This window comes from Saccopteryx bilineata, chromosome 5, assembly GCF_036850765.1.
Source record: "Saccopteryx bilineata isolate mSacBil1 chromosome 5, mSacBil1_pri_phased_curated, whole genome shotgun sequence".
NCBI classification, from domain to species: domain Eukaryota; kingdom Metazoa; phylum Chordata; class Mammalia; order Chiroptera; family Emballonuridae; genus Saccopteryx; species Saccopteryx bilineata.
This window is the reverse complement of record NC_089494.1, coordinates 90,554,269-90,577,544: the sequence shown is the minus strand read 5'-3', so window position 1 is coordinate 90,577,544 and position 23,276 is coordinate 90,554,269. Positions and strand designations below refer to the sequence as shown.

The following is a 23,276-nucleotide window of genomic DNA, read 5'->3' as shown; positions in this document are numbered from 1 at the left end:
ATTTTTGTCCTTCAGATTTACTCTCCAATGCTATTGTTTCTAGGAATCTTTCTCTGAAAATGCAAACAAAGCTAATTATTTCCTCATGTCTACCACTTTAGCTCTGTGTGATCTTTTCACTGCAGTTATCTCAATCTAGAATATTTTGTTTATATGTTAAACTTCAGTATATTTGAGGGTCTGTGATTTTTTTTTAACAAAGAGAAGGATAGATAGGGATAGACAGACAGACAGGAGGAGAGAGATGAGAAGCATCAATTCTTCATTGCAGCACCTTAGTTGTTCATTGATTGCTTTCTCTTATGTGCCTTGACCAGGGGGCTACAGCAGACCGAGTAACCCCTTGCTCAAGCCAATAACCTTGGGCTCAAGCTGGTGAGCTTTGCTCAAACCGATGAACCCTCAATCAAGCTGGTGTCCTCAGGGTTTCAAACCTGGGTCCTCCACGTCCCAGTCCGATGCTTTATCCACTGCAGGATATCCTGGTCAGGCTGAGGGTCTATGATATTTTTGTGGGTTTTTCTTTTTCTTTTTTTCTTTCTTTCTTGGTTTGTATCTCCTTAGCTTCTAACATAGTACTTGGCATTCAGCTGTACTTAATATATGATTAGTGAGTTTATTAATATAAAGGAAGGCTCAGTTATTTGGCCAAATGTATGAGATTTATAGGAACGAATTAGTGTTAATTTATAGTTCATTTAAATTACCAAATTGTGATAGTGCTCAGTACATCTTAGCAAAGGAATCACAGACTTTTCAGATTGTCCCATTCAATTAGATCTGATGTAGGAATCTAAGCTGCATCTTTTTAATTGCATTTTTAACTTAGTATTATCTTTAGTTCTTACTTTCCAAACTTTGCAAGAATTTTCTTCTCATACTTCGTTCATTATTGTTTTTATAATTTTTAGAATTCCTTCACTTTCGGTCACATAGAGTAATATGATCACCATTAAATGTTTAAATCATTTTGTAAATTAATATTACTTGAATAAAAATATTTGTTCATTTTCATTTTCTTATAATATGCATTAAATTTTCCATTTCTGGTTACTGTATTTTAAAATCCTAGTGTTTTACAATAGGCAATGATTTCACCAATATGGGTATATAAGTGCCCCCAAACACAAAACAGCCTTCCTGGCACTTCCAGAGACCTTGGAACAGTCTCAGGCTTATCCTCATTTAGCCCAAGGCTGGGTGTCCCTTCCGTGGAGGCCTGCAAAGCATCCACCATAAAAACTACTGCAAATGCCTCATAGAATAACATCTTAGAATTGTCACTCTGGACAGTCCTGAAAAGAGAAACACAAATGGCAAGTAAATACTTTTAAAAATTAAAACCTTACTAGTGATCACTGAAAATGAAGAAAAATAGGTTTTTTTAAAACATTTCTCATTGTCAAGTGTTTTTATTTTTTAAATAGTAATATACTTGGAAAAACATGTGCTATGAAATGTGTTCTCTCTACTACGATGAAAGTGTAAATTGGTATAACCTTTTTAAAAAGTGGTGTAACAATGTATTGAAACCTTAAATATTCATACTCATTAATACCTCAGAATATTTCTGAATGCAATGTTTCAGAAGCAGAGGGGACAGTTGCACAACACTGTAAATTTACTAAATGCCACTGAATAGTTTAAAAGGGTTAATTTTGTGTTTTGTGAATTTCACCTCTATTAAATTATTTTTTTAAATATTTATTCTAAGGAAGTAATATACAAATGTTAATCAATAAGGATGGTCAGTTCAGCATTATTTATAACAAAAAAATTATATGCAATGGCAATGTTTAATAAAAAGGGAGCGATTATGTATGATACATCTGTATGCTAGACTACTCTGCAGCCATTGCAATAATATTTGCAAAGGATTTTTAATGAAATAGGGGAATGCTCGTGAGAATATATCATATGAAGAACACTGAACACAAAATTAAACAGTTGGATAGTTTTTTTAAAAAACAAGCATATATAGAAAAAAGTGGAAGAATATTCTAAGTGTTCCTTGTGTTCATTTAAGCACATAAAGCCTTCATCCCAAGGGTTTAAATGGCAGGTTTTCCAACTGGCTTTCTTACAATTGTCTCAAAGACTTTCAGCTATGAGGGCTCTGATTTTGTCAGTGGTCTGTTCCATCATGGTATAAAGAGACAGGAAAGGAAATAAAATGTTAACATGCTGAATTCGGAAGTTATACTTGGCAATTTATATTGTCTTTATGTTGTAAATGGTTAAATAGGATTTGAGGGAAGAGCTTGGTATATTATATTTATTGAACATATTTACCATGTGCTAAGTCATATGCTAGGTACATTCACATGCATCATCTCATATAATCTTCACAAAAACTTTATAAAGTAAAAACTGTTTATATACCCACTTTACACATAGAAAAACAGAAAATTCAATGACTATCTGGCTTACACAGGTATAAATTGAGTGTCAAACACCTGTACCCAAATCTTCTTTTTCTACTACACATAACATAGCTTTTTTTCTGTGCTATGCTGGATATCACCACCGCAATGCCTCAAATATAAGTCCTCAGTTTGCAAATAAATTGTGTTCTAAATGTGTTTCTAAACTAGCCACGAATATATGTAATGACTTTTCTCAGGATAGCATTAAATTCATTAAGATTCAAGTCTCAAGAGTGTTTCACAGGCCTGAATTGGCAAATACTCAATACTTATAATGCCACTCCCATGAAAATTGTTGATATTTATGGAAATTTTCCATGTGCCAAGCACCATTAAAAATTCTGCATATAGTAATCTTTTTAATTATTTTCATAACCATAGTAAAGATGAGTATTATCCATGTTTTCATATCAGAAAGTGAAGCACAAGGTCACACAGTAATTAATACCAAAGCCAAGATTTGAATCCAGGTAGCCTCATCTCAGCCTTCATATCCTTTTCAACCCTGTCTTCCAGGCAGCCACTGAATAATCCTAATTGTTGATCAAGAAGAAATTTGTTTGCTATTTAAAATTTGTCTGTTCCAAAAAGTGTGTAATGTACAACAGGTGTCATACTTGGCTACATATCAAAAACATCTGTGGGCTTTTCTATACATACAGAGGCCCGATCCAACTGTGGACAGAATGAATCGGTTTTCCAGGGTAGGTTATGCATATCTGTATTAAGATATTTCATACATGATTTTGGTGTACAGTTGTCCCCTGTGTACGTGAAGCAAATGGTATTGTCATGATAGCTTAGGTTCTTGTATCCAGAAGATTTTAATACAACATTTATAAAAATGTTAAGCAAGGTAGTACTGCTTATTGATTGGTAGTGTGGGCTCTGGAGCTAGACTTTCTGACTGCAGTTTATTAACTTTGTTACTTTGAGCATGTGGCTTAATTTGCCTAAAATTTAGGGTTTTTGATGCATAAAATGGGTAAATTTTAAGTTGCATATATGTTTTTTGTGAGAATCAGGAGAATAGATACAAATAAAGCAAATTAGCACAGTGCCTGACACACATTAACTCCCCAAAGTTTAAGGTAGTTTATGTAAATGTATAATGTAAATAGTGTAGTCTTTATATGCCATAGAAAGCAACTACCAATCTCGGGATCAGGTGAGTAGGCTTCCTAGAGGTGATGGCCTTTTCAAAGGTTATATGTCAGGAAGGTTAATATGACAGGAAACTGTAAAGTGGGATCATTCCAAGACATTGGGTGTATTCTAGGAGATGTCTTTGATAAGAATAAGCAGAAGGAGTTTGAGGTTTTTGTTGCAAGTTATAATTAGTGATAGACATAGGTCTAAGCTTCTTAGTATTAGATCTCAGTTTGTCGTATATTAATTTGTGTTATATCACTATGCTGTATACCTGAAACTAATACAAAATAATATTGAATGTAAACTGTAATTTATAAAATTTTTTAAAAGAAAGAATGAAAAGTAGCTATTTTCTCCTTCCTGTGCCTCTGCTTTTATGGTGATTTGTGTGTATTTGATGTCCTCAACTCCTTGTTTCCCTTAAAATGCCCAAGAGTACCTAAAATCTGTCTTGCACATGGTAGAGCTTCAAAATATTACCATATTGAATTAAAGAAGAAAACCAATTGTCTTTTTTTTCTCCCCCAGTTATCTTCTTTAATGTTAGTTTAATAGAGGAACTATTATGTATATATAATACAAAAAATATGGAAGTCTTAATAACAAACATAAATCCAATTATTTACATGCATTGGTATCTATATTGGAGTTAAGAAATTTTTGTATCTTTAAGAGCCTGGTTTTATTAACAACACAGGAAATGCACTTCGCAGGTGCGCATTTGTTATTTTTTCAGATATAGTTCATTCATAAAATGTAAATTCTAGTGTTAAACTAGTGTTACCTCTTTATTCCCTAGTTTGTTTGGAGAAGTAAGCAATACCATATCTCTATCTTCAAAGCAAGAAAGAGGGAGGAAAGAAAGGAAAATAGGAAGGAGGTGATTAGAATGGAGAATTTAAAATGTATATCATGTGTAATTTTGTCCCTCACAAGATCTTATAGTGGCAGGCTTGGAAGTAGAGGACCTGGAGTGTCAGCTTCTCAGTAACCTACAATCACCACATTTACTCAGAAAACCAAAGTGTGTGCTGATCAGGATAATACCGTGCCAGTGAAACTGAGCTGGGGTAGAGTTAAACTTCCTTCTCTTTGTCCTTTTCCCATTATATCAGTAGTTTCAGAGACATATGAATTTGAATATTGACCGACATACTTGAAACTTTACCCTGTAGCCCAATTGAGAGGCATGTCAGCCTTTTTTCACAATAATATAGAATTTGTTATATCATAAGATCTGAAAGCATTTACAGGATAAAAGCCAGGCTTGTAAACATTGTTATATTGGACACTATTTGTGTATAATGTTATATGGATACACTCTGTTTTTTCCCAGGAGGAAACTCTGGTTTGATTTCTAATTAATAAATGTTTAATTGAAAAGATGTGTTTGAAATGGATTTTATAGGTGTTTTAGCAAAGTGCTAACACTTAGGAGAAATTTGATACTTTATTATATATTTCTTCCCTCCATTTCTGTACATAATATATAATATGACTTCCAATTGTTATAATATGTAATATGATCAAAATTGGGTATTATATTAATATAACTTATGGAAGTGAATTTGATCTGATTTGAATTAAATTCCCTTTGGAAATGAATATGTTGGGAACTAGAAACATCTGTGTTCTTAGTCATCATACTAGCTATCCCATAGACTTTCTGCATTACTCCATTAAAGAGGACATAACTGAAACCCCCAAACCCCCAAGTTATACTATTTTGGGGTAATTTACTGTTTGGGAATTGGCAATACATTTTCATCATCAAAAACCATATTGTTAGTAGGAATAGATTCCTAAGACAGTGTTCTTAGACATCATCCTAGTCACCTATGAAAAGGGAGGCCTTGTCTGACTGTGGATGATTGTTGATAACTACATCACTGGAAATGAGATGAATCCATTGAAAAGGGAATTCCAGAAGGAATTTCCATGTTACAACATTGCTGAGCCTCCCATGCAGTTTCTAGTCTGTAATGATATTTTGAAAAAAAGTACTAAGCTGCTAAAGCAGCTTTTATATATTAATGTTACTGTACCATCATCACAATTATATGTAAAAACATTCATTTCCTACAACACTTTCTTAATCTCAAACTTTTCCTACTCATTATTTTCTTTTGTTCCAATTTCCTCACTTATTTCCATTTTAATATAAAGTTTGGGGCAAAGTAGGTTTACAGTTGTTCATATGGAAAATATTGTAATACAATTAATAAATAATAATACAAGAATAAACTCTGTTTCACATACTCACAACTATAAAACTATCTTTGTCCCACCCTGTATGCTATTGGTATATTATAAGCTACCACAATCACTTTGTCAAGAAACAGACATATACGGCTCACAAAAATTAGGGGATATTTATCACTTTATATTCATTTTGAAATATCCCCTAATACAGTGGTCCCCAACCTTTTTGGGCCACGGACCAGTTTAATGTCAGAAAATATTTTCACGGACCGGCCTTTAGGGTGGGATGGATAAATGTATCACGTGACTGAGCCAAGTGTCAAGAGCAGCAGTTCTCAACCTGTGGGTCGCGACCCACAGGTTGAGAACCGCTGGTCAAGAGTGAGTCTTAGACGGTGTAACAGGGAATCTGGTCATTTTTTAAAAATAAAACATCGTTCAGACTTAAATATAAATAAAACGGAAATAATGTAAGTTATTTATTCTTTCTCTGTGGACCGGTACTGGTCCGCGGCCCGGGGGTTGGGGACCACTGCCCTAATATATGTGAGTAGTATACATAAGTAAATAAATCTAAAATGGGATCTTAATTTTGATACTAAGCCATTATCAGAAGTAAAACAAAGCAATGTGGAAAGATGGAATAAAGTACTAGACTTGAGTTCAAGTTCTAGCTCTGCACTTTTCCAGTCCAGGGCCAGAGCTTTGGCTTGTCCTGGTCTCTAAGTGTTCTCATCTGCTAAATGAGAACAGTGACACCTGCACCCTAAGGTTTTAATGGTGATTAAATCGCTCTTGGGAAAGTAGATGCCATAAACTAAAAACTTTGTAAAATGTTAGTTGAATCCAGGTTGAATTTTCACAGATTGGGAAAAAATATTTTGATTCTTGTCTCTTTACAACCCATAATTCCTGTAACTAAAATGTTATAGATTGTCACGTTGACGAGAAATATGAGTGTGGGAATTATGGATTCTGAGCACCAGCACTGTGAAGCCCTAAGGAATGCCGCGTTAGTGCTGTGGCCATGGAGCTCCCTCTGAGGAGAGAGGGAAGCTTATTTCTTGAGCCTCCATGTTACGTTACCTCTATGCCAGTAGACATAGCAAGAGGAAGATATTTTTTCAGTCTCCAAAGCAGGAACCTAAAATACATTCTCTTATAGAAGTAGTGCTATAAATAGGATTAATTTGGCATAGTTTCCCCCTAAAATCTACTTTATCCTTAATATAATTAGTTATACATCTATGAGAATACATTGCAAATAGGTCTAGACCTCCCTCAGGTGGATGTAGACTTAGTGGAGGGAGACCTGTCATTCCATGTTAGCCTTCATTCTGAGCAAGATTTTCAAAGGCTGGAACTCCCTTAAACCTGTTCCATGCCCTAGCTAAAAAACCCTGTACCCAGAGGTCTTGATAAAAAGTAATATTATATTGTTGCTTAAAACCTTTTATGTGTTGATAAACAGTTTCTGGAACACTTTTCTCATATTGTTTATGTGTAGTTTTGGAGAGGAGTATAAAACAATAGAGGAACGAAAAAGAAAAACTGGTTTGGTGTGCTGGGTTTGTTTTTTAAAAGCTAGGTCATGTCCACTTTCCCCATTTTCCACAATTTGCTTAAGTTTAGAAGGTATGAATTTTTGAAAATAGCTCTATCTTTGAGACTGGTGACTTGCTGTAAATTTAAAAATAATTACGGTAATTTAGTTGTATTTCATGTTAATAAATTGCTAAGAATAGTTAAGACATCGTACTTAATATATAGCTAGCTGGATACAGCATTTTTCTCAGCTGTTTGAAAAATGATAAATTTTTAAAAAGGTTCAGATTCGAAATACACTCATGTTGGGAGGTGGTACAATGCTAATAATACTTCCAAGTATTATTTATGTGAAGGTATATTATGTTATGGAACTCAAATGAAAAACTCTGCAGATTGCAAAAAGACTAAGTTAATAATATTTTGAAATTATTTGTGAAAAAGACATCTGAGAGGAAATGAGAAGATCTGGATCCCAGCCTTTTTCACTGCCTGTAACCTTTGGCAAGTCAACCATTTAGCTACATTTTCTCTTCAAAATGAAGGCAGTGTCAGAGGGATTGCTAATCCTTTTGGTTGTAAATTTCTATTATTCGTATTGTGAAAGTTTAAGATGAAAAGAAACAAGTCATACTGTACATAAAATGAATGTTTTACTCAGAGTTATTAATAGTATAATTTTATATTGCAAACTGATCTTTTTAAATTAAAAAATTCAATTCTTTATTTCTAAGTGTTGACTGCTTCATGTGCTATATTTTTGACCAGACTTCTTCATTTTGAGAAAGAAAATATTTTTCTTAAGTGAATATCTTACTCTTCTCATTTCCTACTACCTTTCCTCCACCTCCCAACATCAAAGTACCCTCCATGCATGTGCACTATAAAAGTTTAACTACCACGGAACCACAAAGTACAGTAATAACAGAGGCACCCTGACAAATTCTGGGATACTACTTCCTGAAGTAAACAGAACAATACATGGCAAATATGTTGTGAAAATATAATTCAGAGGAAAGTAAATACATGTGTCATTGTCCCAAATAGTTACAGAGCACAGTTAAGGGGAATTGTCATTACTTTTACACATGCACACGCTTTCTACATGTTTTCTCTGTTCTCTGCAAAAAATAATTACAACTACAAATCAGTCTCAACAGCTGCAAGGTCTTGGTACAGATATATACTTTACATACACTTAGCTCTTTTACTGATATGTTTGGTTTTTGAAAGACCATTACTCTTTAATAAACCCACACTGGAAGCAGTATGTGACCAACGATGCCCAATATGGTCCAAGGGCTTAGTCTCATTTAGCTGTCCAGTTGTCTGTAAGCTCTAACCCATAATGAGACATTGAGCAGAATAATTCATCAGACGGAGCATCTCACTGACCAGAGCATCTCTGGCATTATGATGAGGCCAGCACCTGGAATTGAGCTCTCTGGTTGGCACCTATCGCCTGACCCCAAGAAACATAAATGCTGTATGGGACACTTCCAACTTTGAGGGCTAATTTCCTTTGCCAGAATGATCACTTTGTTGATTAGGGGTGGGTGGGGGCTAAATGGTTTTGCTAAGGAAACAGATAATGTGGTACTCTATCTCTGTATTCTTGTAGCCCCTTACCATTTTGTATACCCTCCAAAAGCCAGCAATTGCATCTATGCCATAGGACGGCCTTTGAGCTGCTAGAAAGCACCGAGGTTGGAACTTAAGTGATAACAGACAAGCTTCAGCTTCCTTAGACGATTCTGACATGTGTATCTTACACCATTTGCCAGTGTCTCCCGTGGGGTTAAGTTTCAGTTGGCTTCTGTGATAGCTAGTTTACTAATGTACTCTCTATTAGCTACCTGCCCTCTCTTATCACCTTTCCACTGCTCTGCCACTTAATTCTGAACCTCCTAAATAAATTATGTACACTTTACTCAGGGTCTGCTTCCTTGGAAACCCCATTCAGAGCTACCTAAATAACCCTAAGATGATAATCCTTCCCATTTTATACTGTTTTGATAAATTGTTTGGAATAAATGAACAGATATAAAGGTAATATTTTTTAATTTATTTGGGACTGAAAATATGTAATATTATAGATCTTTTTCTTTGTACCCCAAAACTAAAAATCACTAGCCATAAAATTCTAATAAAAATTAACAAAGTTATATAATTAAAAGACTTTTATTTACATGGTCAAGTTTTTATTAAAATTCTAACCATAACTTTAAAATACTAAAATCAAGGCCCTGGCTGGTTGGCTTAGTGGTAGAGCATTGGCCTGGCGTGCAAGAGTCCCAGATTCAATTCCCGGCTAGGGCACACAGAAGAAGCGCCTATCTGCTTCTCCACCCCTCCTCCTCTCCTTCCTCTCTGTCTCTCTCTTCCCCTCCTGCAGCCAAGGCTCCACTGGAGCAAAGATGGCCCCGGGCGCTGAGGATGGCTCTGTGGCCTCTCCCTCAGGCGCTAGAATGGCTCTGGTTGCAACAGAGCAACACCCCAGATAGGCAGAGTATCGCCCCCTGGTGGGCAAGACGGATGGATCCCAGTCGGGCGCATGCGGGAGTCTGTCTGCCTGCCTCCCCGTTTCCAACTTTGGAAAGATACAAAACAAAAAACAAAAAAAAAACTAAAATCAATATAAACAGTAAACTCCTAACATTGGAATAAAGGAAAAAGTGCATTTTAATCCAAAAACTGAATATAATTCTAACAAAAAATATACTGAGGTCTTTAGTCTAAACTAAAACAATGAAGCCTTAATACCCTTAAAATGATCAAATATAAATGTTTAGGGGTACCAAAAAATGCTAAAGAATTGAAAACAAATAGTAAAGCAATAAGACCCTAGGACACTAGACACTAATATTCAAATACCTCAATATATACCAAGTAAATGAATAAAATACTTAACAGACACCTTGATAATAAAAGTGATAGATAATAAAATGCTCAATTGAAAATATTAAGAACAGTCTTAAAAAAATGAAAGCATTAGACAGAAACCATTTTAGCACATTGAAAACTAAATTTCAAAAGCCATCTTTTGAAGCCACAAATGAACACAGAGCATTCAGAGGAGCTTCAAGGGTAAAAAGAAGAACTAAGTCTAGTCTGAAGAAGATGGGAGTCAGATAGGGGCTGGGTTTAACCCCTTGAAACAAATATACCCATTCTCTTGATCTGTAGGGAAAGTACCGGATAAGAGCCTGGTCATGTGGATGATCCATTTTGAAAAGCTCAGGCCAATACCAGTTGGCCTAAGGCCTATTTCTAAACTGTCTTAAAATGACACTTACTCTGGTGGGGCCTGTGGTGGCACAGTGGATAGAGCGGTGACCTGGAACACTGAGGTCACCGGTTTAAATCCTTGGGCTTGCCTGATCAAGGCACATACTACAAACAACAAGGAAGCAATGAACAACTAAAATGAAGCAACTATGAGTCAGTGCTTCTCGTTCCCTCACCACCATAAAATCAATAAAATCTTTTTTATTTTTTTATTGATTTAAATTTATTGTGTTTACATAGATTCAAGTGTCCCACCAAATAAATCCCCCCAATCCCTTGTTCCACTAAACATCTCCCTTGCCCCCTACCCCCAACACCTTCCCCCCTTCCCACAAGAATTTGCTTTTCTACTCTATAACTTTGTGTTATGTATATATAATTTCACCAATCTCTTCCTTTTCTCTGATTCCATCCTCTCATCCCCTTTCCCTTTGTCCTCTTTCCCTCTGGTTCCTTTGATCCTGCCTTTGCCTCTATTCGAATCTTCAGTTCACATTGTTCATTGGATTCCTCAAATGAGTGAGGTCATTTTTCTTTCTCTGCCTGACTTATTTCACTTAACATAATAGTTTCCAGGTCCATCCATTGTTGTCACAAAAGGTAAGATTTCCTCCTTTTTCATTACCCCATAGTATTCAGTTGTGTATTTGTACCACTGCTTTTTAATCTACTTGTCCACTGATAGAGTCTTGGGCTGTTTTCATATCTTGACTATTGTGAACAATGCTGCCATAAACATGGAGGTACATTTCTTCTTTTGAATCAGTGCTATGGTGTTCTTAGAATATATTTCTAAAAGTGGGATGGCTGGGTCAAAAGTCAGTTCCATTTTTAATTTTTTGAGGAATCTCCGTACTGTTTTCCACAGTGGCTGCACCAGTCTGCATTCCCACCAGCAGTACAGGACGGTTTTCTTTTCTCCACATCCTCGCCAGCAATTATTCTGTGTTGTTTTGTTGATGAGTGCCATTCTGATTGGTGTAAGGTGATATCTCATTGTAGTTTTAACTTGTATTTCTCTAATGACTAGTGATGTTGAACATTTTTTCATATGCCTATTGGCCATCTGTATGTCCTCTTTGGAGAAGTGTCTATTCATTTCTTTTGCCCATTTTTTTTATTGGATTGTTTATCTCCCTGGTGTTGAGTCTTACAACTTCTTTATAAATTTTGGTAATTAACCCCTTATCAGACGTATTTATTTTGTTCATATTGTCTTTAGCTGTTTCCAAAAGCTTTTTAGTTTGATCTAGTCCCATTTGTTCATCCTGTTCTTTATTTCACTTATCTGTAGAGGTAAATCAGCAAATATATTGCTGCGAGAGATGTCGGAGAGTTTACTGCCTATATTTTCTTCTAAGATGCTTATGGTTTCACCACTTACATTTAAGTCTTTATTCCATTTTGAGTTTATTTTTGTGAATGGTGTAAGTTGGTGGTCTAGTTTCATTTTTTTGCAGGTAGCTGTCCAGTATTCCCAACACCATTTGTTAGACTGTCTTTACTCCATTGATTGCTCTTACCTCTTTTGTCAAATATCAATTGTCCATAAAGGTGTGGGTTAATTTCTGGGTTCTCTGTTCTGTTTCACTGATCGATATGCTGTTCTTATGCCAGTGTCAAGCTGTTTTGAGTACAATGGCCTTGTAGTATAACTTGATATCAGGATATGTGATACCTCCCACTTTCTTCTTCTTTTTCAAGATTCCTGAGGCTATTTGTGGTTTGGGGGTGGGGAGATTTGGTTCCATATAACTTTTTTGAATGTTTGTTCTATATCCTTGTAGTATGTCATTGCTATTTTTATTGGAATTGCATTGAATTCGTAAATTGCTTTGGGTAATATAGACATTTTAATGATGTTTATTCTTTCTAACCATGAGCACAGTATATGCTTCAACTTGTTTGTATCTTCCTTGATTTCTTTTATAAATGTTTTAGAATTTTCTGAGTACAAGTCTTTAACCTTCTCGGTTAAATTTACTCGTAGGTACTTTATTTTTCTTGTTGCAATAGTGAAGGGGATTGTTTTCTTAATTTCTTTTTCAGACAATTCATTGTTGATGTATAAAAATGCCTTTGATTTCTGAATATTAATTTTATATCCTGCCACCTTGCTGAATTCATTTATCAGGTCCAGTAGTTTTTTGACCGAGACTTTAGGGTTTTTTGTGTACAGTATCATATCGTCAGCAAATAATGATAGTTTTACTTCTTATTTTCCAATTTGGATGCCTTTTATTTCTTCTTCTTGTCTGATTGCTATGGCTAGGACTTCCAGGACTATGTTGAATAAGAGTGGTGAAAGGAGGTATCCCGGCCTTGTTTCTGATCTTAAGGGGATTGCTTTTAAATTTTGCCCATTGAGTATGATGTTGGCTGTGGGTTTGTCATAGATGGCCTCTATCATGTTGAGGTATGTTCCCTGTATTCCCACTTTGCTGAGAGTTTTGATGATGAATGGGTGCTGGATTTTATCAAATGATTTTTCTGCATCTATTGATATAAGCACGTGTTTTTTCTCCTTTTTTTTGTTTATGTGATGAATCGCATTGATTGATTTGCGCATATTGTACCAGCCTTGCCTCCCCAGAATAAATCCCACTTGATCTTGATGTATAATTTTTTTCATATATTGCTGGATCCAGTTTGCTAATATTTTGTTGAGAATTTTAGCATCTAAATTCATCAGGGATATTGGCCTATCGTTTTCTTTCTTTGTATTGTCTTTTCCTGGTTTTGGAATCAAAATTATGCTCACCATGTAAAGGAGTTTGGAAGTCTTCCCTCCTCTTGAATTTTGTGAAATAGCTTGCGAAGGATAGGAGTTAGTTCTTCTTTGAATAGTTGGTAGAATTCTCCTGTGAAGCCATCAGGCCCATGGCCTCTGTTTGTTGAGAGTGTTTTGATCTCATTTCTTGTAATTGGTATGTTTAGGTTTTCTGTTTCTACCAGATTGATTTTTGAAAGATTATATGTTTCAAGGAATTTGTCCATTTCACCTAGGTTGTCTAATTTTTTGGCATATAGTTCCTCATAGTATTTTCATACAATTCTTTGTATTTCTGTTGTGTCAGTTGTTATTTCTCCTCTCTCATTTCTAATTTTATTTATTTGACTCTATTCTCTTTTTTTCTTAGTGAGTCTGGTTAAAGGTTCATCAATCTTATTAATCTTTTCAAAGAACCAGATCTTAGTTTCATTGATCCTCTGTATTTTTTTTAGCCTCTATGTCATTTATTTCTGCTCTAATTTTTATTATTTCCTTCTTCCTACTTCCTCTGGGCTTTCCTTGCTGTTCTTTTTCTAGTTTTTTTAGATGCAGGGTTAAGTTGTTTATTTGAACTTTTTCTAGCTGCTTAAAGTATGCCTGTAATGCTATGAGCTTCTCTCTCAGGACTGCTTTTCCTGTCTCCCATAAATTTTGAGTTGTTGTGTGTTCATTTTCATTTGTTTCAAGGAAATTTTTTATTTCTTCCTTGATCTCATTGTTAACCCATTCATTATTTAATAACATACTATTTAGTTTCCAAGTGTTTGAGTGTTTTTCAGTTTTTCTGTTGTAGTTGGTTCCTACATTCTAGTTTCATGCCATTGTGATCAGAGAAGATGCTTGATATGATTTCAATCTTCTTAAATTTGTTGAGACCTCTTTTGTGCCCTAACATGTGGTCTATCCTACAGAATGTACCATGAGCACTTGAAAAGAATGTATATTCTGCTGCTTTAGGGTGAAAGGTTCTGAAGATACTTATTAAATTCAGTTGATCTATTGTGTCCTTTAAGTCTGCTGTTTCTTTGTTAATTTTCTTTCTTGAGGATCTATTTAGTGATGTTAGTGGGGTATTAAAATCCCCTACTATTATAGTATTGCTGTTGGTCTTGCCCTTTATGTTCATCAAAATCTGCTTTATATATTTAGGTGCTCCTATATTAGGCACATAGATATTTATAATGGTAATATCTTCCTGTTGGATTGCTCCTCTTATCCATATGTAGTGACGTTTTTTATCCATTACTATAGCCTTTGTTTTAAAGTCTATTTTGTCATATAAGTATTGCTACCCCAGCTCTTTTTTCATTTCCGTTTACATGAAATATTTTTTTCCATTCCTTCACTTTTAGTGTGTGTGTCTCTGTTGTTTTGATGTGCGTCTCTTGTAGACAGCATATGTATGGATCTTGTTTTCTTATCCACTTAGCTACCCTATGTGTTTTGATTGGAGCATTTAATCCATTTACATTTAAGGTTATTATTGATATGTATTTGTTTATTGCCATTTTATTCTTTAAATCTACATTTCTATTTTTTCTAGATTTTTTCCCATTTGTTCTGTTTATAACAGGCCTCTTAACATTTCTTGTAGCATTGGTTTGGTTGTAATGAATTCCTTGAGTTGTTTTGTTGTTTTTGTTTTTTTGTCTGGGAAGTTTTTTATTGCTCCTTCAATTTTAAATGATAGCCTTGCTGGATAGAGAAGACATGTTTGTTGGCTGTTTTGCATTACTTTGAATATTTCTTGCCATTCCTTTCTGGCCTCGAATGTTGCTGTTGAGAAGTCAGATGTCATCCTTTGGGGGCTCCTCTGTAGGTAATTAACTGCTTTGCTCTTGCAGCTTTTAGTATTCTTTCTTTACTCCTTAATTTTGGTTTTTAATTATGATGTGTCTTGGTGTAGGCCCTTTTGTTTTATCCTTAATGGGAGTCTCTGTGCTTTTTGAGCTTTTGTGACTTTTTGCTTCATCAATTTAGGGTAGTTTTCAGCTATGATTTCTTCAATCAGGTTCTCTATCCTTGTTCTTTCCCTTTTCCTTTTGGAACCCCTATGATGTGGATGTTGTTTCTCTTCATGTTGTCACAGAGCTCTCTTAGAGTTTTCTCAGACTGTTGAACTTCTTTTCTTTTTGCTTCTCTGCTTCCGTGCTTTCGTTTATCTTGTCCTCTAAATTGCTGATTCGATCCTCAGCTTCATCCAGCCTGCTTTTAATCCCTTCTATTGTGATCTTCAGTTCTGATATTGTATTTGTCATTTTTGATTGGTTCCTTTTTTATTATTTCAATGTTCATTTTGATGCTTGCTATCTCTTTATCTAGGTGCTCATTATGCCCATTCATTTTTGCTTTAAGATCTTTGAGCAATGTAACAATCATTATTTTAAATTCTGCATCTGATAATTTGGTTATTTCCAGCTCTTTCAGATCTTTTTCTGTAGATATCTCTTTTTTTTTTTTTTAATATGGAACGCTTCATGAATTTGCGTGTCATCCTTGCGCAGGGGCCATGCTAATCTTCTCTGTATCGTTCCAATTTTAGTATATGTGCTGCCAAAGCGAGCACTGTAAATATCTCTTGATTCATTTGGGTTGCATTTCTCTGTCTTTCCATTTTGTCTGTGTATAGACTCCTCCTTTGGGTGTGTTCTTTGTGTAGCTAGCTGAGTCTAGGGTTGGTGTTGTCTGCCTCCAGTTTCCAGTTGTGTTGTTTCTAGAACTTCTTGGTTAGCATCAGCTCCTGTTTGTAAACTGCTGTGGGCTATCTGTCTCCTCACTGTTCTTTTTGCTATTTTTACCTGTGTTTTCTGTATCTTAACTGGGTCAGGTGTGAGGAGACCTTCCTTAAGATATTACTCTAAGAAGGGTTGTTAGGTTCTGAACTGATTCTCTCCATATCTGGTCTCTGGATGTGCCCTCCCTGGACCTTCTTGGCCAGAGCTTGGTGCGACCATTGGGGGTCGCTGCCTATGACTGGCCCTTATCTACCTTTTTGGAGCAGCTGGCGATCCAGATACTGTTGCTGCATCTGCCAAGCCCAAGTGCCGTTGTTAACATCAACTGTACTCTTGGGCTAGCTTTTATCTACTTTTGGCCTGGAAGATGGTCATTTAAATGTTCATGTTTCCCTGATATCCGCTTTCTGCTGTCTCTTATTGGTGGCTTCTTCTTGGGCTCAGTACTGTAAATCAAGGGTTAAGTAAGGTATTGTATGTGGCTTGCCCTTTAGCCTCAGGTGTTGTTCTATCCAGACTTTTTTATTTTATCTTTTATTTTTCTTTTTTTTCAGTCCTCAGAAGGGTGTGGTCACAGGAGTCCAATGGGTGTGGCCTCTGTGTTCCTGAGGTGTAGTCTGTCCGCAGGCCCACCACCGCTGCTGCCGTCTCAGGCGTTTCCAGTGCATGCCCATCGCTGCAGCCTCTGCGACTTCTACCTCGCATCTGCGGGTGGAACTGCATGCAGATGCCCGTGCCTTTCACGTGACCAGCCCCTGGCCTCCATCCCGCCCCCCGCGGGCTGGACTGCCTTCCCACACCAGGCCTCAAGCCTTGGCCGTTCCTCTGGCCTCTGCCCTGTCCCCACTGGCGGGATTGCATTGGCACGCCCAGGCTGCAAGCCTTGGCTGACCCCTGGCCTCCGCCTGTTCCGTCCCCATGGGCAGGATTGTGTTTGTGGACCTGGTTGCAAGCCTCAGCCAGTTTCCCGGTTTCTACCTCACCCCAGCAGGTGGGACTGCGTTTGCATTCCCTGTCTCAGTTGCGGTTTGCCCCCAGCTTCCGCGCCCCCCCACCCCCCCCACCCCTGTGGGTGGGACTGCATTCACACGCCCAGGCCGCAGCCACTGCCAGACCCCGGGCCTCTGCCCCCTTGACGGGACCAAGCTCTTGCATCCCGCTGCCGCCTGCCCTTTGACGAGCACTCAGCAGTGTGGGGGTGGCGATGTAGCTCAGACCTCAGCACTCAGTAATGTATCCCCGATGGGCTCCCTGTTTCTAAGTGACTCTTTGCTCTGGCTGCTGCAGGAGAGCTTCTATTTGGCTGGTGACCTGCTTCCCTTTGCTGGTATTGCGGTTCCAGGAAAAATATTCAGTTTAGAGTTGTGGAGTGCCTCAGCCCAGGTGTTAGGGTGGCTGTTCCTCAAAATGTTTCTCCCTATGCCTCCTAGATTACACTCTCTTCATGCTACTCCGGTCCTCTCAGCTCTCCCCGTTTCCAGAGCCCCAGGTGATTGGTTGTGAAAGAGGTTTTCTGCGCAGTCCCTTTAAGATGAATCCTGGGTCTGAGAAAGCTGTCTTTTTCTCACAAACAGTATCCTGGCTTGTTGCAGCTATATACTGTCTGTACAAGTCTTCTAGGCTCCAGGGCTACCGTCTGGTGCTGCGGTCCTGGGGCCCAGGACCCTCACCTCTCCAGGAAATCAACCCCGCTATGTGAGTCCCTCCAGGTTGCTGCTTGCTCCCGGGAGCTGGGCAGCCCTCTCTGCGTTTCTGCTTTTCCTACCAGTCTCAGTGTGGTTTCTTCAGTGATTGTTGTTTATAGAGTCCTCTTGGTTTAGCCCAAAGTTGGTTTTTCCAGATGATTGTTCTTAAAATTAAGTAGTAATCCACTTTGGTTCTGGGAGGTGGAAGTTTGAACATCTGCCTACTCCTTTTCCATCTTGCCGTTTCCTCAATAAAATCTTTTTTAAAAAGGGATACTTACTCTAAAAGAAGAAGAAGAAATGAAACCTATGACAAGGATCCTAGACTTCCTGCTGCATTTCCTCCCCTTTTAGTAAAAGCTGATAATAAATAAGAAAAAAAGAAAAAAAAATGTGGCCTTGGCTAGTTTTCACAGTGGATAGAGCATCGGCCTAGCATGCAGATGTCCCAGATTTGATCCATAGTCTGGGCACACATGAAGTGTGACCATCTGCTTCTCTTACCCTCCCTCTCCACCTTCTCTCTCTCTTCCCTCAGCCAGTGGTTTGATTGGTTTGACAATTGTCCCTGGGCACTGAGGATAGCTCAGTTGATTAGAGCATCGGTCCCAGGCCCTAGACAGAGGTTTCTAGGTGGATTCCAGTCAGAGCACTTGAGAATCTGTCTTTCTCCTCTCCTCTCACTTAAAAAAAATGGTAACACAGGAACTCTACTTGTGATAAAAAATGGATGATAGAAGGATTTAAAGACTTTCTGTCCACTTTATATCTCCACAGGTCTAATCTAAACCTGCATTTCCTTGCACCATAGCATGCAAGATAAATTCCATATACTGTTTTTCTTCTTTGACCAGTTTTGTTTACAACACAAGTTGAGAAACTACCTTGTTTTTTCCTTAATGTTTTGATTTTTATAAACCTCTATATGTTTTATGATTCAAATAACTCCAAAGACAATATAATATAGTAATTAGAAACACAGGCCCTGAAGTCGGAAATGCATGGAGGTCTAGTTCTGGCTCTGCCACTGACTAGTGGCACCTCATCTCCAGCACGTTACTTTACCTCTTTGCCTTGATCTCCTCATTTGTTAAGTGGGCATGATAAGAGGATACTATTCCATAAGGTTGTTTGAAGACTAAATGACTTAAATGTAAAATTCTTAAAATAGTGCCTAGCGTATATGAATGCTTAATAATTTTTTCATGTATAAGAATAGTACATTGTGGAAAAAATGGGAATTTATAAAATTGTATACATACATAACTGCTTTTATGTAATGATTAGTATGGGAAAAATGCATTCTCATTACCACTCTACTGATTTAAAAAACAGGTGTTTGAACCATGACCCATTTGTGAGTAAAGGACTGTAGTTTTTGTTCATTTTTCTATGTAGTATTTACTATATTTCCATGTGCTAATAAACATGTATGTCATTTTGTGTAATCCACAATCACCCCTACTAGGTAGCTATTAATAACTCCATTTTATGTTAACAGTGAATGTTTCTGTTAGTGAGGGAATGTAACATCAGAGAATGTAACATCTTTAGCAACCTTGGACAGTTAAGGCTAAGAAAGCCCTGCTTTGTGGAAAGAGCTTGATACTGAAACAGTGTTTGTCAAATTGTGTTCTATAGAACCCCCGAATTCTGTATAAGTATTTTAGAAAGTCCATAAGCCTCTCATAGTTAAGACTTCAACTGTCATCAGTTAATCTCAGTTTTAAATGTTTATCAAAAATGTGTTCTTTGATTAACTTTATAATAAGTAAATATTAGATATTATAAAGCTAAATGTATAAAATAAAGACATGCTGATAAAACAACAACAACAACTCTATTTTCAAAAAGGAAGTTGAAATTTCAGCAAAGTCCAGTGGTTTACCCAGGTAGTAGAGCTGCTATAATATAGTTTAACTTAAAGCTTCCACTACTGTTCATGTCTCATAAAGAAAAGAGGTTCAAAATATGTAACAATTGGTATGACATAGTCACCAACCAATCAGAGTGGATGCCAGGGTCTTGGAGGCCCCTGCAGTGCCAGATGTTATCTCATTAGGGGTTAGAATTTGAAGTCTTGGTTGGGGAGAGGGTCCTAGAAAAGAGGGCATGTGGAGAGGTTGGAGCAGTAGCCATTTTCCAACAAGCATGGAGGTCTTTTTAGTATTTTGACAACTGGTATAGCCACACTCTTCATACTGACCAAACATTAGATATATCAAAATAGGTAACTATGATGTACCTAATCTTATAATTAGATATATAAATTTTAAAATACTGTGTCAATTTTTGTCTTTTTGTTTGGGTTTTTTTTTTTAACTCATTTTAGGATCAGACATACATGAGACTTCCTTGAGATTTCTGATAAACTATTATTAAGTAAATATCTGGTCCTTTTTTAGTTACATTGATTAATCGACCAATTGCCAGTTAATATAGATTGCTTTTATTTGCGGTCAACCATTTTTTTTTTTTAATTATGAACTTGCAGTAATTTGGTGAAGAAAGCTCACACCATACATACTTTGGCCAAACAAATTACAGTAAGTTGTTGTAAATACCATAAGACTTGGTTAGTTGATATTTTTCTAAATGAATTCGCTGTCATTTATAACTTCCTTGTGTTACATCTTTGCTATGCACATCTAAGAAGAATAAAACAATGCTGAGTTTTACCTAATAGTTTACATATTATATATTCAAATTTGTTAAAAACCTAATCTCTTAACTTTATAATCTTGTAGCAACAAAAATCACTGACAGTACTTATTTCTCTTTCACCTTTTCTGTGTGGTAAAATTATTTGAAATACAGATTTAAGCATTGAATACATTTGTTTTTGTTTTGTATTGCACTATTTCATGAAATTAAATGTTAACTCTAGAATGCTTTTAATTGGAACTGTATGTAATTATCAACATTTAGCCATTTTTGAACAATGAAAAGAGCAGTTTTACCAGGTTCAATCTAAGAGAGGCACCTATTGCCAACATGTTGACTGTTTTCAGATAATCTGTATTATTTTCTATATGAATGAATTGAATATTTTATTTTTTGCTTCATTTGCTCTCTGTTGCAACCATTCAATCAATAGATATTTTAAAATATTTTTATATTTATTTTTTTACTGACCATGAGCCCATCATACTGTTTTACTTCCATATATTGATTTGTAGTTTATCATACTGAGTTAAAATTTGTATTATATATATATTTATATAAGGTACAGTTGATTATATCTATATCTGCAGTGGTATCTGCAGCTGTATTCTTAGTGCTGAGGAACTATCACAAAATTCACACAGCATTATAAATACCAGCAATTTGGGGAGCATTTAATATTTTACTACTAATAAGTAGCATTTGAACCTATATGTAGGATTTGGTTTTTAGACTAATATATAGAGCACAATATTCTATAATGTTTTGGTTTGAATATGTAAGTATTTATTTTTCGGCTTAGTCATTCCAGTTCACTGTAAACAGAGAAAATGGAGCAAATTTCTGGAAATACTTCACATTTTATATGTATAGCTTTGAAGTTGTCACCTTTGAATGATCTAAAATGATATTCTATTTCTTTTTTGTAAAACTCAAAAACGAAACTTGACAGGACAATCCTCTAACCCTGAAAAATCTCTAATAAACAAGAGTGACTCAGAAGCTTTTTTGGTTATACTCGTTCACATTCAGTTTTCACTTTTTCATTTCTCAGCTATCAAGTCAATAATGACCCCATCTTTGTTTACTCCTGGAAGAAATTTGTGTAATATAGACATTGTTTTCTATTTATAAGGATTTTAGTCTTATGTCAATGTGTTCTTTTGTCTAACAAAACTATATTATTTGGCAGGTTAGCATAGTATTGAGCTGTTCTTGATAGGATTTGAAATATTGTTTTCTTCCAGTAAAAGGGAGCTATTTCCAGAGATCATAAAATCAGGCATTACTGCTGGTTCACAGAATTTCTCACATAATATGTTGTTGAGGTTTTTTTCCATTATGAGAGCCTGCACCAAAAATATACAGAAAGTCTGAACCTTGTGTTTCCCTCAAATGCTGGCAGCTTTGATACTATAGTCACATTAACCTCCTTTTCAGACATCACTAAGGAGGATAATCCTATTATTCTGTGCATATCTTTGTATTTTCTCTCCTTGTCATTTTATTCTTTCAATGTGTTGACATATAAAGATTTCTCCACCTCCTTGCAATGGAGTTCTAATACCTCTCCCTACTATATTTTTGTTTTTATTGGAAATTATAGTAGATTTTAATTTGGTTATATAGGAAATGTTTATTATACTGTTTTTCTCTATTTTTTTCCTTTATGATGGTTGAATCTTGTCCTGAGATACAAGTACATGTTGCTTTTTTGTCAGTTATATCTATTTCCTTAGCTTAGGATAATACTTGGAGAATTTATGTTCATTAGGGAGGATTCTTCTTTTTGGACAAGGATTTGTTTTATTTTATATTTTGTTTGATAATTTGTAGTCACTTTGGCTGAAGTATGCATTGTATAAAAAGATAATAGTTTACATTATGCCATAAACATTAGAAGGAGGGTGTTTACATACTATAGAACATTTTTAAAGTTTTATAACAAATTTTTTATTTACCTATAAGCAGTTTAAATTGTGGTTTTAAAAATATGTAGCTACATTTTGAAGCTGTTTATTTTATGTACAAGAGAGAAATTTTTAGTCTATATATACATACTTTAAAACTGTTTATTTAAAATTTTTCAAAAGTTGATTTAAATATACTTCCCTTTAATTAGTTTTCTCTAAAATTTGTCTCAACTAACAGGTATTGATAGAGTCTGCTATATCTGATTAACCTTTAAATTACATGATTTTATTTTGTTTTTATAAGAGGACATCTTTTAAAAAACATTTTTTTCCGATTTCTGATTCAGTGTTTTCTGCTTAAGCTCCTACAATACTTAGTAATTTGTTCAGTTTAATACAATGGAATTGCTTTTTGACCTATTATCTTTGTTACTACCATGTAAATAAAGCATTATGGTTCATATTTAAGACCTGTATTTCTTTTTAGGCATTGAAGTAGATTTATGATAACTTCATGAAATCTATCTTTATAAAAGTGTTTCTCTTTGGGATAATAGTGTCATATATGTCAGATGCCAAAAACTGCTATCGCAGCACCATTAAAATACTTCAAAATATGTGAAACTTCGTTAACGCCTCCTAATTCTTGTGCATAAAGACAATAATCTCTCTCTCTCTCTCTCTCTCTATCTCTTATCACACACACACACACACACACACACACACCCAACAACAACAGAAACATTATGTTGGGCTAAATTCCAATTCTTTTGCAACTTTTTATCTGTTGGCATGAATTTCATCATCAGTCCCAAGGTTTTTGTTTTATTTTTTTATATTGGCCCATTATTAGTTTATAGTATTTTCTTTGTTTTAACCTGGGGGGTTAGTTA

The 23,276-nt window shown here is 35.8% G+C and overlaps 1 protein-coding gene and 1 non-coding gene across 14 annotated transcripts in view; one reads left to right on the top strand and one right to left on the bottom strand.

The window, feature by feature from the left end:
* Nucleotides 1–23,276, top strand: part of MBD5 (methyl-CpG binding domain protein 5) — a 521,200-nt gene that overhangs the window by 158,164 nt on the left and 339,760 nt on the right. The window lies entirely within an intron of this gene.
* Nucleotides 15,846–15,952, bottom strand: LOC136307079 (U6 spliceosomal RNA). Its single transcript, XR_010725771.1, has one exon. It is a non-coding gene; the product is annotated as a U6 spliceosomal RNA (small nuclear RNA).